Here is a 16,637-nt window from a genome sequence, read left to right as displayed (position 1 = left end):
ACCGGTTTCGACAAGAACCTTGTCATCATCAGGGTTTATTAAATTGAGGTTGTGACCCTTGTGGAAGCAATGACTCTTCTCCAGCTATCCCTTGACTGCACTGCACTTAGCGCTCCAACCACTGAGGTGTCTGCTGCTGCCTTAACTTGATCGGTCCATCGATGAAGAATCTTCCTCTCCCTCCCTTCCAGGCTACCAATCACAACCAGTCGTTTCAGGCTATCCTTATGCCACACACAGCTTGTCTAAAGAAATGAAGAATCTGTTATGTACAGATATTGGCCAGAGTCAAGCCATCATATACTGCATTTGAAAATAATGCGTAATGCATCGAAAAACGTGTAGCAATTGATTTTAAGAAAGTAAAATTAAAAAAAAAATACTATTTAGTTGACAAAAATGCTTAGTCGCCTTGTATGATACTAACGCCAACATGTTTATTAAATGTAAGTATAATTTTTTACTCACACAAGCATAATACTTGTATGCGTAGGTGCATGTTATGTTCACTGCACTGTTAAGTTAATGACGACGTTATTATTCCGTTTTTGTCGCCTGACGCTTGTGGGGATATAGCTCAGTGGTAGAGCATTCGACTGCAGATCGAGAGGTCCCCGGTTCAAACCCGGGTGTCCCCTGAATAAATGTATTTTTTTTAATTGTAAATAACTTACTAAAATACAATATTCTTACCAGTTCCGTGTGAAGAGGCGAAATAAATTTTACCAAATAAATGGGAGTAGAATTTAGTATTAAAGTTTATTTTTAGACAACTTCTTAGTGACATTTAAGTTCTAATTAGATCAAATTTGTGTGTTTGTTTTTGTAATATTTGAATTTGATTTGTTTTGTTCATTTCAAACCTTGAGGTTTAATATGGAAGCCTTTTAGGTTCATAGGGTATATTCATTATGTTTATTTATATATTAATTAAAGCCTTTAACATTATACATATATACAGTATCTCATGAAAAAAACGCTAATGAATACACTAATAGAGAAACAAAAAGTCTTAACGCTAACGCTAAGCTTTATTTGATTTATATATATATATATATATATATATATATATATATATATATATATATATATATATATATATATATATATATATATATATATATATATATTTGCTCAAAGGGATGCCGCAGGGGTGACAAAACGGTTCAATAAAAGTGAAGCATGTTCGAAGGATGACCCTTTTTGACAATTTGTGGTAATTAACCAAAAATGTGTGAACAATAATTTGGACCTAATGAGCTTCCGGTACATCTTTTCATTCATGCCGCATCTTCACACGAAGTTCAGAGGATCTCCGGCCATTAATATTTATCTACTTTGGTCGGTGTTTAAAACTGTCGATCATTGACTGCTACTGAAAATAATTTCAAGTCAAAAAATAAGAAATATCCATTAACAATATCCTCCCTCAAAAGTCGCTATTTGTTTTTTAATTAATTTTTATACACTGTTTATATGAATACCTACCTGGATTTATTTTAAACAGCCATGTGTCACGAGTTTGATCAATAAATACATGTATAAATATATATATACACATTAATGTTCCAAAAAAATGTAGTGTGGTTGTCAATCATGAATAGAATTGCTGAATGTTACACGTGTGTAAAGTGATCACTTAAACCATCGTATGACGGTTGTAAACCCCGTAAATGCATAGACTTCCGCAGTCTTCTTCATCTGTCTTGAATGTCAAAAAAAGTATTTAAAAAAATAACTCCTATTTGGAAATAATCCAGTTTTGTAAAAAAGTATTTGGACACACTCAAAATGCTGTATTATTACGTTATTTATTATGTTGCAAGGATTGAACAGATTTCTCATATCCAGTGTTTTTTGCATGATTTTATAAATGTTTGAAATATCTATTGAAATCGTAATTCTGTACAACTTTATTTTGAATAGTAGTCTTATTCTATCTTTATTTCTAGTTACCTATTTATTGTTATTATGTTACAAGTATTGAACGGATTTCCCCAAGCAGGTATTTTTTGCATAATTTTATAAATGATTTAAATACGTATGAAAATGGTTATTCTGTACTCGTGGTTGGCAGGCAATTAAAACGTATTCTCATACCTTTATTTTGAATAGTTGCTTTATACAATCTTTATTTCTAGGTAGTTATTTATTATTATTATTATGTTACAAGTATTGAACGGATTTCCCCAAGCAGGTATTTTTTGCATAATTTTATATATGATTTAAATATGTATGAAAATAGTAGTTCTGTACTCCTGGTTTTCAGGTAATTAAGACGTATTCTCATATCTTTAATTTTAACGGTAGTCTTACTCTATCCTTATTTATAGTTACCTACCTATTCATTGTTTTTTTAAAGGCATAACCCGCAAAACGTCTATTTTAGATGCTTGTCTGCAGGTAGGATGGTAAGGATAGGGAAGGTAAATGTGAAAAATACAGCACAAATACCCAGACCAATCAAAAATACATTTTTACAACATTTTGAGTGTGTCCAAATACTTGTTCACAAAATCTGGATTATCTCCAATTACAGAAGTTATTTTTTACATTATTTTTATTGAAATCTTAACATAGATGAAGAAAAATAGGAATTTATTTGTATTTACAGGGCTAACGACCGTCATAGCCTTGGTTTAACCATGGGTAGAATTGGTTAATGTTATACGTGCGTAAAGTGATTACTTAAACTAACCTATTGCGGTTGTGAGCCCTGTAAATGCCCGATTTTCATATTCCTTTTCATATTCAGAAATGTCAAAAAAATCAACATGGACTTCTTTAACTACCACGTGTGTAACATTAAGTTGGTGAATGTTACACGTGTGTAGAGTGATCACTTAAACCAGCATATGACGGTCGTCTGCCCCGTAAATGCCCAGACCTCCATATTTTTCTTCATATTTGATGAGATGTCAAAAAATAATATGAAAACAAATATTTCTTGAATTCATTTTGTAATCGGCGGGAATCGAACCTTTGTTATTATTTTTTGCATAATTTTATAAATGATTTAAATATGTATGAAATGGTAATTCTGTACTCTTGCTGGCAGGCAATTAAAACGTGTACGCGAATTAACCTCGACTTAATTAACGGATCGCTGATACCCGTTCCTCGTTAGTCGTTAAGCCGTTAAACGGCCCGTTAGGGTCATAACGGCCGGGGGCGGGGCTTAACGAATCGTTACACCGGGATTATAGTTCACACATTTTAGCGGAACTAACGGTCGATATTTTATAATAATTATAAGTTTATTTCGGCTTTAAAAAGCACTGGGTGCACTTTTTACCTAATAATAATAATAATAATAAATTTGGATAACTTATATAGCACCATTTTCGTAAAATAATACCTCAAGAGCGCCATTTTTTTATGAAAAAATGTTTGATGTGTTCAAATACTTCGCTCACTCCTTTCAAGAACGTCATAAATAAAAAAAACTCGATTTTTCAGGAGAACGTTTTTAAAGTTTAAAAATATAGCACAATATATTGAAAATAAATATCAAGCCACTTATTGAACTTTTTCCTGTGCAACAGATATTTTTAGGTAAAACCTGAGTATTTTTTCTTCATTTGAATAAAATTAAGTATATTTAAAAAAAATTAAACAATACCTTTTCTTCAAAATGAAAAAACAACATTTTCTGCCCTGTAGCGGGTAAATATTAAGTTAAAAATATGCCGATTTTGCTGGAATATAGAACATTTTCTGGGCATTACGAATGCATGCACAACTAAAAATTGACGAATTTTGATTTATGACGTTCTTGAAAGGAGTGAGCGACTTGTTCTCAAATCTGGATTATCTCCAATACGAAGTTATTTTTTCCATTATTTTTATTGACATCTCAACATAGATGAAGAAGAATATGAAAGTTTGGGAATTTACAGGGCTTACGACCGTCATAGGCTTGGTTTAACTATGGGTAGAATTGGTGATGTGTTCATTGAAACATTTTGATGTGTTCAAATACTTGTTCACAAATCTGGATTATCTCCAATACGAAGTTATCCTTTACATTATTTTTATTGAAATCTCAACATAGATGAAGAAAAATATCAATTTCTGGGTATTGCAGGGCTTACGACCGTCATAGGCTTGGTTTAACCATGGGTAGAATTGGTTAATGTTATACGTGCGTAAAGTGAATACTAAAACCAACCTATTACGGTTGTGAGCCCAGTAAATGCCCGATTTTCATATTCCTTTTCATATTCAGAAATTTCAAAAAAATCAACATGGACTTCTTTAACTAATAATGAAAAAATAATGAAATAATAATAATAATAATAAAACTCTTATCCGCACCCCAATGGTGCATAGGGTACTGCATCATATAAACGCAGTGTTATCTTGATCGTTAACATATGCAGGAAAGGTGATCAGCCCTCCGCTTCAGGTACCAGTCCAGGGTAATATTAAATAAATATTACAGTGTAAAATCACTAATATTTATTTTCACCCCCCTGGGAATCGAACCCGGGACCTCCAGCATGGTAGCTTAGCACGCTAACCATTACACCACGGAGGCGGACAGAAATAATAAAATAATATAAGGTCAAATATATACAATATGAATATATTTTATTTATTGTTTCGGCAAGTTTCTTTGTGGTAAGACATGTTACCATGATTAAGGAAACATTTGTTTTTATACCATTTGGGTTTTATTAAACACTACTTGTTTCGGAAGCTTAACTTCCATCATCAGGTCTGAATAATAATGTATAAGTTTGAATATATATTCGTCACGGATTTAAGTATCCATTTTTTGAATAGTATTTCTGGATGGGAAATTTTAATGAATGAACCTCGGTAAAGATGTAATACCCCACACGTTCATTGATGAGCAGTCGGCGAGTCAGATCCCTTAGAACAACGGTTCCCAAAGTGTGTTCTGCGGAGTTCTTGTGCTCCGTAAATCCTCTGCGATAGCTCTACAGAGACAATTTTTTCAATGAAATAAGAATATTCAAAGAATACAAGACCGAGATAAGCACTATCGATAAAATGAAGAAAGATGTTTCAAGATGATTTAGGCATGTGGAACAAATGAGTTGAGAAAAACAAGGAAAACAATTTGACGAATGTACTAATGTAGTAAATACGAGCAGAGGAAAAAGGAGTAAAACTGAGCACAATCATGTATTTAAAATATTTGAGCCTGGTAAGGTCAGGACTCGGGAGGTATGTATATGGAGATGCATGAATATATTGTAGAAGAGGTGAAGATTTTCTGCAAAGTCAGACTGGTGTGGCATTCTATTATTTCTGCCTACTCTTGCGGGGGCGTCATGGTTAGTTCATACGTTTTTTTGTCAATGTACAGTAAAATAATATAGGTTATTTTGTGTATGATATTATTGTATGTTATTTTGAGTACCGTTAAATAAAAACACTCCATATCATTCATAAACGTCATTCATAAGTGTATAATGTACCAATTTTTATGATTTTTAGTATTTAATTATAATCAAATAATGGACCAAGTTTTGCTTATTTTAAGGCCCCTTTCTTGAAAGGGTTTCGTCACCAAAAAAGTTTTAGGACCGCTGCCTCAAAAGAATGTGAATCTTTATTGGGCGCACATTTCTTACACCAGGAATCACTAATTGCCAGGTTATTTATGGTTTGCTGGAGACACTCATAGACAAAAAAGATGCCGCCTAGAAGTCTGCCATCAATAAATTTAATTATCTACCATAGATCCGCCGTCGCTACTCAGTGGTTAGAACATTTGACTAAAAAGAGAAATATCAATTGTCGATTCGTGTGATTTTATAATGTAGCCTCAAGCCGATCGAGACAGTTTAGCGTGATCGAATTTACGCGCAACGTGTTCACGCACCGATCAAGAGCTCCGATCCGAAGAAAGATCCGAAGCCAATCTAAGCCAATCATCCGTTTTATATGCTAACTGAATGTATTTACCATGTAAATGAAGAGTTGATGAGTGTGATGAAACATTTTTTAAGAATATTCAAAATTTACAATTTCTGTAACTTCCAGACTCATGTGGTTATTACAATAATACAAACAAATAAAAAACCAATAAATATCAACTGCCAATAGAAGACCTGACAAAACATAGAGAAGAAGAGGTAATTGTAAAAGAAAAACACCTGTTTTTTTACCACTTGAGCTTATTTTATTATGACGACTAGTTTCGGAAGCTATGCTTCCATCTTCAGGTCTAAATATAAAGTAAAAATAATTAATAAATATCTGTTCTAGTACCACACCAAGGCCAAATTATGAATTATTTTGAATATTTAGAAATCCAATAAAAACTTAAATCGTAAACATTATTTAATAAATAATACATTGTTTAAAATTTTTCACATTTGCTGTCCATTTTTCCTTTATTTTCAAACTCCACCTCCAGACTCACCCCCTAACTTACCCCCATAGCTTCCAAAAGTAGTCGTCGTGATAAAATAAACTCAAGTGGTAAAAAAACAAGTGTTTTTCTTTTACAATTTCATTATGTCTTAACCACAAAGGGGATGACAAAACAATAAATAAAATAGAAGAAGAGGTGTTTCTATATACGTTGCGGGTTGAAATACAGAGTGAGCCATTTTAGACAACAGCAGAAAATCGTAATAATTATGAATGATTACGAGGATGATCCTATTTTGGCGTCGGCTTGCTGCACCCCACCCACTTTGCTCGCGATGCAACTGGCGGTGAACTACAAAACGTCTGCTTCGAAATGGCTGAGCGGTAAGATATCAAATTTCCTGGCTAATATCAAACTGTGGGACTGATTTTTTTGCTATCATAATAGTACTCACGCATATCTTGGTGAAATTACCACAAATAGAATCAATGTTTTTAAATCAGCCAATTACTTTATTATCTGGTTTGTAAACGCATCAATTACTCAACATCAAAACCCTTTTCTTACAAGTTGACATCTCAATCTAAGTGTTTACAGGGATAATGACCTGACACAGGATGCCATTCTACCCATGATTGAAAACCATATTGCTCAAATATTTATATATATATATATATATATATATATATATATATATATATATATATATATATATATATATATATATAAATAGTAAATATGTGAGTGTATGAGCTTTTATTAAGCACAGACTTAGACTCTTTCCTTTGTATGTAACGTCCGAATCCTGGATTATAATCACATACTTGAGAAATTCTTGAAACATAATTTCGACATACTTGTTCGCAAATCTGGATTTTTTCCACTTGCAGAGAATATTAAACAAAACATCTCAACATGGATGAAGAAGAATATTTATGGAAATCTGGGTATTTCCCAGCTCCTGGTATAACCCCTTTTAGAGTCACCACAAATCCAGTATTCTTTTTTTGAATCTTTTTGTTATTGTTTTGTAATAATTTAAGAATTACGAAATCTTCTCTTATAACGTTAATTTGTTATAAAAGAAGATTTCTTAATAATTTTAAAAACAAATGCGTACATATTTTTATGATTGAGAACCACTGAGTTACACGTGCACACACGTGGTACCGTTATAACAGGCGACACGGTGTCTAGCGAGAATTCTCCTCATAAAAAAAACACACCCATAGCTAAAAGGATCCATTTCTTATATCTATTATATAAGTATGAAATATTTATTCTCATGATGGTGCTATTAAAAAAGTATGGTAGCTTTATTCATGATAATTACTATAAAAGTGAATGCGATACATTGCTTTTTTGTCTGATTATTATTCGTATTAAAAATTTATTTATAATTTTCGTAAGTTTGTAAAATTATACTTTTATCATAAATTAATATTTTTTTACAACATTTTGAGTGTGTCCAAATACTTGTTCACAAAATCTGGATTATCTCCAATTACAGGAGTTATTTTCATATTATTTTTTGACATTTTGGGATTCGGATCTCACATACTAATGCAAGAGTTTCTGTTTAATAAAAAAGCTTCTTTACATCTCACCAATAGATGTCTCTAGTGAAGTTCTAGTGATTCAAGAACAAAGTTTCTAAATTGGTTCATATATATAGAACTTCGAAGAATTTGAGTAGTGTGGTTGTCAATAATGGGTAGAATTGGTGAATGTTACACGTGTGTAAAGTGATCACTCAAACCTGCCTATGACGGTCGTAAGCCCCGTAAATGCCCAGACTTCCATATTCTTCTTCATCTTTGATGAAATGTCAAAAAATAATATTAATATTTTTTAATGAACGTTATTGCTAACGCATCGCTGGCCACAGCTTATACAAAAATATGTAATAATATTTGTATTTTTCTTATTTACACAAATATTTCAATTTCTGTGAGCCTAAGAGTCCGCGACACTAACGACGGTACCTAACCCGACACAAAATGAGCAATGCATCGAAACACGTGTCATAATAGATTTTAAGAAATAGTGGTATTTACCAATTAAAAATTAAATGAAAATGAATTGATATTGTCTCAAAGTGATTTGCCAAATCAGTTAATAAAATAAAATATAAATATGAACTTAAGCTTAAGCGATTAGATTAAAATAATTAAAAAAAAACACTTCGTTCCAAAGAAATTAATATTTATTAAGTTTTCATTTTGCTGTATTATTATTGATTTGGTATTATCTTTTAAAAATTAAACACTCGTATTGTACCACTTAATGAGTTTCATTACATTTGACTAATTTCGAAAAATACAGATGTTTTATACATCTATAGTTTTCTTAGTTTCCGCCTCCGTAGTGTAATGATCAGCACGCTCGGCTACCGTTCTGGAAGATTCGATTCCCAGGGGGGGTCAAAAATACAAGTGAGTTTTTCACTGTAATATTTATTTAATATTACCTTGGACTGGTACCTGAAGCTTTACTTCGTGTGTTAACGATCAAGATAACACTGCGTTTATATGATGGAGTGCTCTATGCACTATTGGGGTGCGGATAAGGGTTTGAATGATATAGTTTCCGTGACTTCGTGTAAAATAAAATAAAACTCAAAAAGTTGTATACAAAATACAAGTATTTAATTTTTTATATTATCAATTCCCTGCATACAGTTGTTTTTGGTCATCTTACATTTGGCACAACCTATCTCCACTTTTTCCGTCACCAGCCGAGCAGTCGAGTGTGACAGTTTAATTGATTTTAGATGGGTGTTTGTGGTCACAGCGGTAATTTCGCCACATTATCAAAGCAAATGTGCCGATTAGTCGGTTTGTGTTTGTAAGCTGGCGACGCTAAGCTCGCCTGTTCACGAAATGCGATACGGGAATAAATTTACCAGGGAAGCTTTTTTTCTCCTCATCAAGACGTCATTAATAGTGACATTCTCGCATGGAGTACGGAGGAAGAAATTCATTGGTACTTAACCATTAATTCCCCATTAAAATAAAATATTCAACTTATTTATTTTTTTACAAAAATGTTTATAATATTAGTATATAACCACTCACCAAGATTTTTATGTCTGCCGGTTTTGAGACGTACCCGTCTCTTTGTCAGGACAATCACTACCACAGCATGCAAACAATACCACCCTTCACCACCATTGCACCATTTACACACTCAAAACTACACAAAATATCTAATACATGCGATTTTTGGTCGACCCGAAGACCAACATGCACTAAAGGGTTCAGCACAGACATGCGTTACGAGTCGAGGTTAAACATGCACTTATTATCATTATTATTTTTTATTATTTGTATGTATTTATTTAAATCACAATTTATACATATTTGGAACTTATTTTTGCAGAGACCCACCAAGCCACCTTGTGTGAAATTATCAATGTCCTTAGAAGACGAAACGCGTCACATATTGACATATACATAAATAAATGTAGAATTCAATCCAACAAACTTTGTTTTATTTCGGATATATTACCCAACAATTCAAAATAGAATTCTACCAACTGTCTGCAGTTACAATAAAAAAATTCAGGTATTTTCACAAATTTACAAATGTGGAATTTAGTAATTGATAAAGCACAAGTATTTATTTTGTGTAACTCACTTAGATGAATGACTTGAATTATGTAACAATTCTGTGAAATTCCCAAATAAAATAAAAATAAATTAGTTGTAAAATCTTGTGTATCATTTCGATCCATGAAAATAATTTCAAGTCAGTACCATAAATAATTGATTTTTAAAATTAATTAAAAAAGAGTTGTCGACCTCTGCATTTCCCACTCCCCGCGTCCGCCTTGATCCCCCTAATGATCGCCTGTTCCTCTCGCAACGCTTCCGTGCAAATGAAAATTATCTATGGCTTACCGACTTTGCCGCCAAATCTCTTCCTTTCAATATCGCCTCGTCTGCGCTTTTGTGAATAGGATATCTTCAATTATTATCGCGCTCAAAATAGCTCCAAATTATCCGAAGTGACACCTCGACTGGGAAACGAACGTAGGTAGGTACCTACTGTATAATGACATGTAGGGTAGGTGCAACCATTGATGGTCATGTGACTAATTATTGACATTAAATATATATAAAAAGCTCTAAAATAATTTTGCCCGTTTGCAAAATTTCTTACTCTTTTTTTAAATGAAAATAATATTAAACTAACTGATCAACTAACTATTACGTTACTTTCCAGCAGAGATAAGCAGAGAAAATAGAACGCAACACCACTCTATCGTTGCAAACATTTTTCGCCACTCCACATTTATGCTCATATATACCCGCTTATTATTCCGACTCTTGACCTGACCGCTTTCAAGCATTTTAAATACTTTAAGTTTTTCTTTCTTCTATTACCAACCACATTTACCTCATTAATTTATTTTACTATCTTTTTATCTATCACCCGTTCCACATGCCCAAACCATCTCAACACACCTTTCTTAATTTTATCGATAATACTAATCTCAACCTGGTATACATTCCTTATACCACCATTCGAACATCTACCATACATCGTTTTTTGCACATTCGACTAAGATAACGTATTTCGACTGCATTCAATCCTTCATTAGCCATCTTCATGCTTTATTTCCATACGTAAGGGTTAGAAATAATATATAAATGTAATATTGAATAAATATTAGAGTGAAAAAATCATTTACATTTATTAGACCCCCTCTGGGGATTGAACCCGGGACCTCCAGAACGGTAGCCGAGCGTGCTGACCATTATACAACGGAGGCGGACATAAATATCAAAGTGAAAAATCACAGATATTCATTTAAAACATTGAAATGAAAAGACAGTTTAGGGTTATTTTGTAATAATTACTGTGTTGGTGAAATGGACATGACTTAATCTGTCCTAAATAGGTTCGCTTACACTAACGATATAATTTTACAAATAAGAAAGAGAGACAGACTTAACATAGAAAATTATTCAGTACTTACAAATTGGCATCTTAACAGACACATAGTATTATAATTACTTAAAATCTTGATTTTATGAATGCGTTAATTCAACTACGCTTGTTAGCTATTCAGAACCAAGTTGTTTAAGACAATTTTAGAGTAGGAATGAAAGATGAAAGGAAAATCATTGAGAATGCAAAAGCTGTTTATTATTTTCTTTTAGTTTTATTGCAAATAGGTAGCTATAACGCGCGTTGCTGTAGCTAAGTCTGGTTGAATGGAACTAAAAAAAGAGAATAACATAATTATTTCATTCGATGATTCAGCAGTCACTTTGTGGTAATATATCCATTATTAATTAAAATTTTACTTAGAAGATATCACTTTTTCATAAAATTAATTTTAAAACGTGTTTGATGCATTCCGCATCATTTTCAAACATCATTATTTTATTACATTTGTATCTTTATACTGGCTGTAGCCAGCATCACATTACTGCGAAAGTGTTTCAAAAAAGCGATTACCAAAAATTTAAAAAGTGTGGTTGTCAATCATTGGTAGGATGGTGAAAGTTGCACGTGTGTAAAGTAATCACTTAACTAGCCTATGACATCAAACCATATAAATACCTAGACTTCCATATGCTGGGAACAATGTGAATGGTGCACTGAAATCAGTTATAGCAAATAAAAACCTATCAGCGGAAGATAAACTGGCAGTGCACAATGGAGTCCTGGTTCCAACTCTAATGTATGGAAGTGAAACATGGAGTTGGCAAAAGAAGGATGAAAGTAGACTGAATGCAGTCGAAATGCGATCTCTCAGAAGAATGTGCGACAAAACGATGTATGATAGATGTACGAATAGTGAAATAAGGAAGGAATGCAAAGCTGAGATAAGCATTATCGATAAAATTAAAAAAGGTGTGTTGAGATGGTTTGGACATGTAGAACGAATGAGTGAGGAAAGAACGGTAAAACAAATTTATGAGGCGAATGTTAGCGGGAAAAGAAGCAGAGGAAGACCGAGAAAAACATGGCACGATCAGGTATGCCAAATACTTGAAAGTGGTCAGGTTAGGAGTCATAACAATCGGCGGGTATGTATGAGGAGATACATGAACGTGGAAGAAGCGAAGAATGTTTGCAAGGACAGAGTGGTGTGGCGCTCTATTCTCTCTGCCTACCCCTGCGGAGAAGCGGCGTGATGGTTAGTTAGTTTTAGTTTGTTACTTCCATATTCTTCTTATTAAGATTTCAAAATGTAAAAATGACTTCTTAATCTAGAAAACCCTTATTTGTGATCCAAGTATTTGAACACACTCAAAATGTTGTGTAAAATACTGATTACAAATATTTTATTTGTCCGCCTCCGTAGTATAATAGTCAGCACGCTTGGCGATGTCCCGGGTTTGATCCCCAGGGGGTCAAACAAATATCATATGAGTTTTTCACACTAATATTTATTTTATATTACCCTGGACTGGTACTAGAGGCGGAGGGTTAATCACCTTTCCTTCATGAGTTGACGATCGAAATAACACTGCGTTTATATAATGCAGTGCCCTATGCATCAACGGGTTAGAAGATTTAGAAGTAAATATTATACTTATAGTTTCTTGGCAGTTTTAAAAATTTTCCTATGTTGGCTATTGGCTTTGCCAGACCCCAGTGCTTTTCAAACTTTTAATTGGAATTTCAATAAACACGGGTTAACGTACATATAATACTTGAAATTTACAAAGACCGTTGCACAACCGCCAAAGCCAAAAACAAACAAAAAACGGCAGCTCAACCAAAAACTTTGAGAAAAAGTACACGGACTCCCATTTTGTAATCCCTCAGTCAAAGTTGACTAGGGATTAAAGAGGCTGGATGGAATTGTTTACCGTGAGTCGTTTGTGGGTTAGATTCCTACCAGTACTTATTTCCTACCTCTCTCGTCTTTTTTCGCGGTTCGCATTTATTTTTAATAGAGTAGGTACAAGACGAAGGGAAATGTAGCGCCCGCGAAGTTTTCTTAATTCAGACTTAGAACCACGCTACTGGAGTATTTAGGGGATGAAAATTGAGCTTTTTACCATTTAAAGATGAACTTAGGTTCTTGGAAAATTTGATTACAAAATATAATTGTATATGTAGTGTTAAATTGTATATGTAATAAATATGGGAAAATCACTGATCGTTTTGAAGAATTCTGTAAAAAATACTGCAAAATGTGTTTTGAAACAACAACAAAAAAAAACAAATAAAAATAAGAAAGTAAAAAAGTAAAAAGAATTTAATCTACAATTAAAATGTAACTTTGTTTCAAAATCACTATAAATATTTTATTTTAACGTAATTATAATATCTACCGGTTTTGAAGCTAACCGCTTCTTTATCAAGACTGATTAATACTAAATCACTATCTACCTTAACAAAATTCAAAATATTCTAACGGTTAGGGAAAGTTAGCTTTGAAATCGGTAGGCATTAAGTTATATGGAAAATCAAAACGTTAGTAATTCACACATAAATTATTTAAAATAAAGTCTGCTTATCATTCATCGTTCACCTTATGTTATACCGCTCATAAAACACTGCTTCGTACTACCGGTTAAAGTAGTATTACACTGTAAACGATGAATGATAAGGAGAATGTTATATTACCATTCCACAAAGTTAACAATGCTTTTAATGTGCAAAACAGAATACAACTTCACAAAATTTTGAGCGTGTCCTAATCCTTGTTCACAAATCTGGGTTTCCTTACATAAGAATTTATTTTACACTTCGACATCTCAACGTAAAGAATACAATTCACACTTTTTTATACGAAAAATTGCCACAAAATTTCAGTTTCATCTTATAGACGAAATTAATATAAAAATATTCAGCATTTGATTTTAATTCTATAAAAATATCCATAGATTCGATGCCACGGGAAACCTATCTTTTATATATCTGACAACGTTTTGCTTATAAAAAATGTGGTTGACCATACAACACCACATGTGCATTTGTAGTACACAAATACAAAATACAATTGTGTAATCCGATATTTTTTGTTTTCGATGAAGATTAAGAAGCAGGAAGTTCAGATGATGATTTTCACAGATTTTTAACGTCAGCTTTGTAAACCATAAATTTTGTTTTTTAGTCTAGCTTTGCAAGCTTACAATAAAAATATTAATCATGTTTTTATTTAATGCTTCAAAATTAAGCGGCGTCTTTTATTTCGTAAAATGTGGTTTATACCATATTTAGGAGTAGTATTTGGACCGTCTTAAAGTTGTTCAATGTTTGCCAGCTTTCCTCTATATACTTATCATTGTCTTCTTGAAAGGCATCCTGAAAGCGTTATAAAAACAAATATCTCGCCAAAGGACTAAAGTTTTGAATTTTCATGGATAGAAAAAAGATAGAAAAAAATAAGAGAGATGAAAAAAAAATTATCTGTGTAAATTTTCCATAGAAAATAATCAGATATTTAAATAGAGATAATTCGATAAGTACGTCACCGTTTCTCTTTTTTCCATGTCTTTATAAATAGTGTTTATATCGAAAATTTACAGTCAAATGTTGATAATCCCTTCAATTTTAATACTGCAATTTGTCGGTAATATAATCCTAAATACAAAAAAAAATAAACAAATAAATAAGGCAATTATATCGTCAATTAAATACAAACAATAAACAATGGATACAAACATCGAGTATACGAGTCTATCTCCAAGCACAAGAGCTTAGTGTCTTTTTAGGAGAGGCACTGCGCAACTAGTATAAGATATTTTATAAGTAGAAATGTGTAGTTAATGAATCACATGGTAATATTTGTTTCAATGTTTGTAAAAAAAATGTTGAATAAAATTACATATCTTCTCATACGATGTTTGAAAATGATACAGAATGCATCAAAACACGTGTCACAATATTTTCTAAGAAAAAATACTTTTTATTAAGTAATATTTGAATTAAAAATGGATTAATATTACTCAAAAGTAATTGCCGAAACAATTAATAAAAATTAAAAAATGTTTAATTTCAGATCTTTGAAATCTCGAAACATCAATATTCCGAAATTTCAAACCATACATGCTTAAATATAAAGTCTACTATATGAACCTAATTTTCAAAACTCGGATTCTCGACTTTAATTTTGAAATCTTTAAATATCATTCGTTCATTTTATTTGAAAGCCCTTTATGCCCTTCATGTGTGTATTGCCCAATACTGAAATCCAAATAAAAAAGTTGATTATCAAACTTCATTTGAAATAAATAAAAAAAAACTGCGATGAAAGGGTTAACTCAAAATTACACGAGGCAAAAATTGACAAAAGAATTAAACTAATAAAAAAGGGAACTTTGTTAAAAGTATCATAAGTTAAGTACTGTTAAAATTATTCGCGTACTTTACTGAAATGGAGTGAAAATATATGGTTCGTTTTGTGTTAATACTGCAGATACCAGGAATTTGTGCTAGCGTTGAACTTCTTTGTTGAACGGTAGCCAATTTTGAGTTCTAAGCGAGTAAAGTTAACTAGATGTTTTAAATTGATTGTAGCTCGGTGTGGCAATGTTTAAATATTTATACATTACATTACATTACAAATACAAGTGAAAATGACAATAACAAAAAAAAAACAATAAAAGAATTACTAAAACGATTAAGTGATGTGTTTTGTAAAACATAACATTTTTTGATGATTTATAGCGTCAAAATTGTATAAGTACAAAATATAACATAAGAATTTTATGAAAAAATGGTACACGATCATAGTTTTGCCAATTGTTATAAATTGGAAATAGCAAAGGTTAATCTGGCTGGTAGCTCGTGATTTATTTTGATAGGTTTTCAATACGCTTCAGGTACCAATCCAGGATTTAAATTAAATGTTTTAAATAAACTGATATAAGTATTAATTAAAAGAAGAAAACACTTATATTAATTTTGAATCCATAAGGAATTGAACACGGAATCTCAGGCTTGGTAACTAAACTAAAGAGGCTTACAAATTTTACGTAATATTTGGTAAGTATATGGAATCTATCTAATTATCTTTTTGATAAAAAAAAATGATTGGTCATTGTATGTTTAACGACAAAAGATGAACATTTCAAATTTCGCTGTTAAAAAAGCTTGGTTCATTAATTTACCGTTTTTGTATGAACCGTGGCTTAGTCCTCAATTATCAAACATAGTTAAGTTGAACTCCAAAAAGCTCTCACCGACAAATACCGCCCCTTAGGGGTGTTCCAATGCCATTCCCCGCGGCGGGGTATTAAATATGAATCACCTTTTATACTTAACACAAGCCGCAACAGAGGCGAGAAAATTTACATACACGAGTCGTGAA

The 16,637-nt window shown here is 32.2% G+C and overlaps 1 non-coding gene across 1 annotated transcript; it reads left to right on the top strand.

Annotated features, from left to right (window-relative positions):
- The first annotated feature begins 566 nt into the window (after positions 1 to 566).
- On the top strand, positions 567 to 638 carry TRNAC-GCA (transfer RNA cysteine (anticodon GCA)). Its single transcript has one exon. It is a non-coding gene; the product is annotated as a tRNA-Cys (tRNA).
- Positions 639 to 16,637: the final 15,999 nt, after the last annotated feature.

Source organism: Brachycentrus maculatus, unplaced genomic scaffold, assembly GCF_059751285.1.
Source record: "Brachycentrus maculatus isolate JH-2025_06_01 unplaced genomic scaffold, ASM5975128v1 h1tg000543l, whole genome shotgun sequence".
Classification (NCBI taxonomy): Eukaryota; Metazoa; Arthropoda; class Insecta; order Trichoptera; family Brachycentridae; genus Brachycentrus; species Brachycentrus maculatus.
Note: the sequence above shows the minus strand (reverse complement) of the source record. Positions and strands in the feature narration are given on the sequence as shown.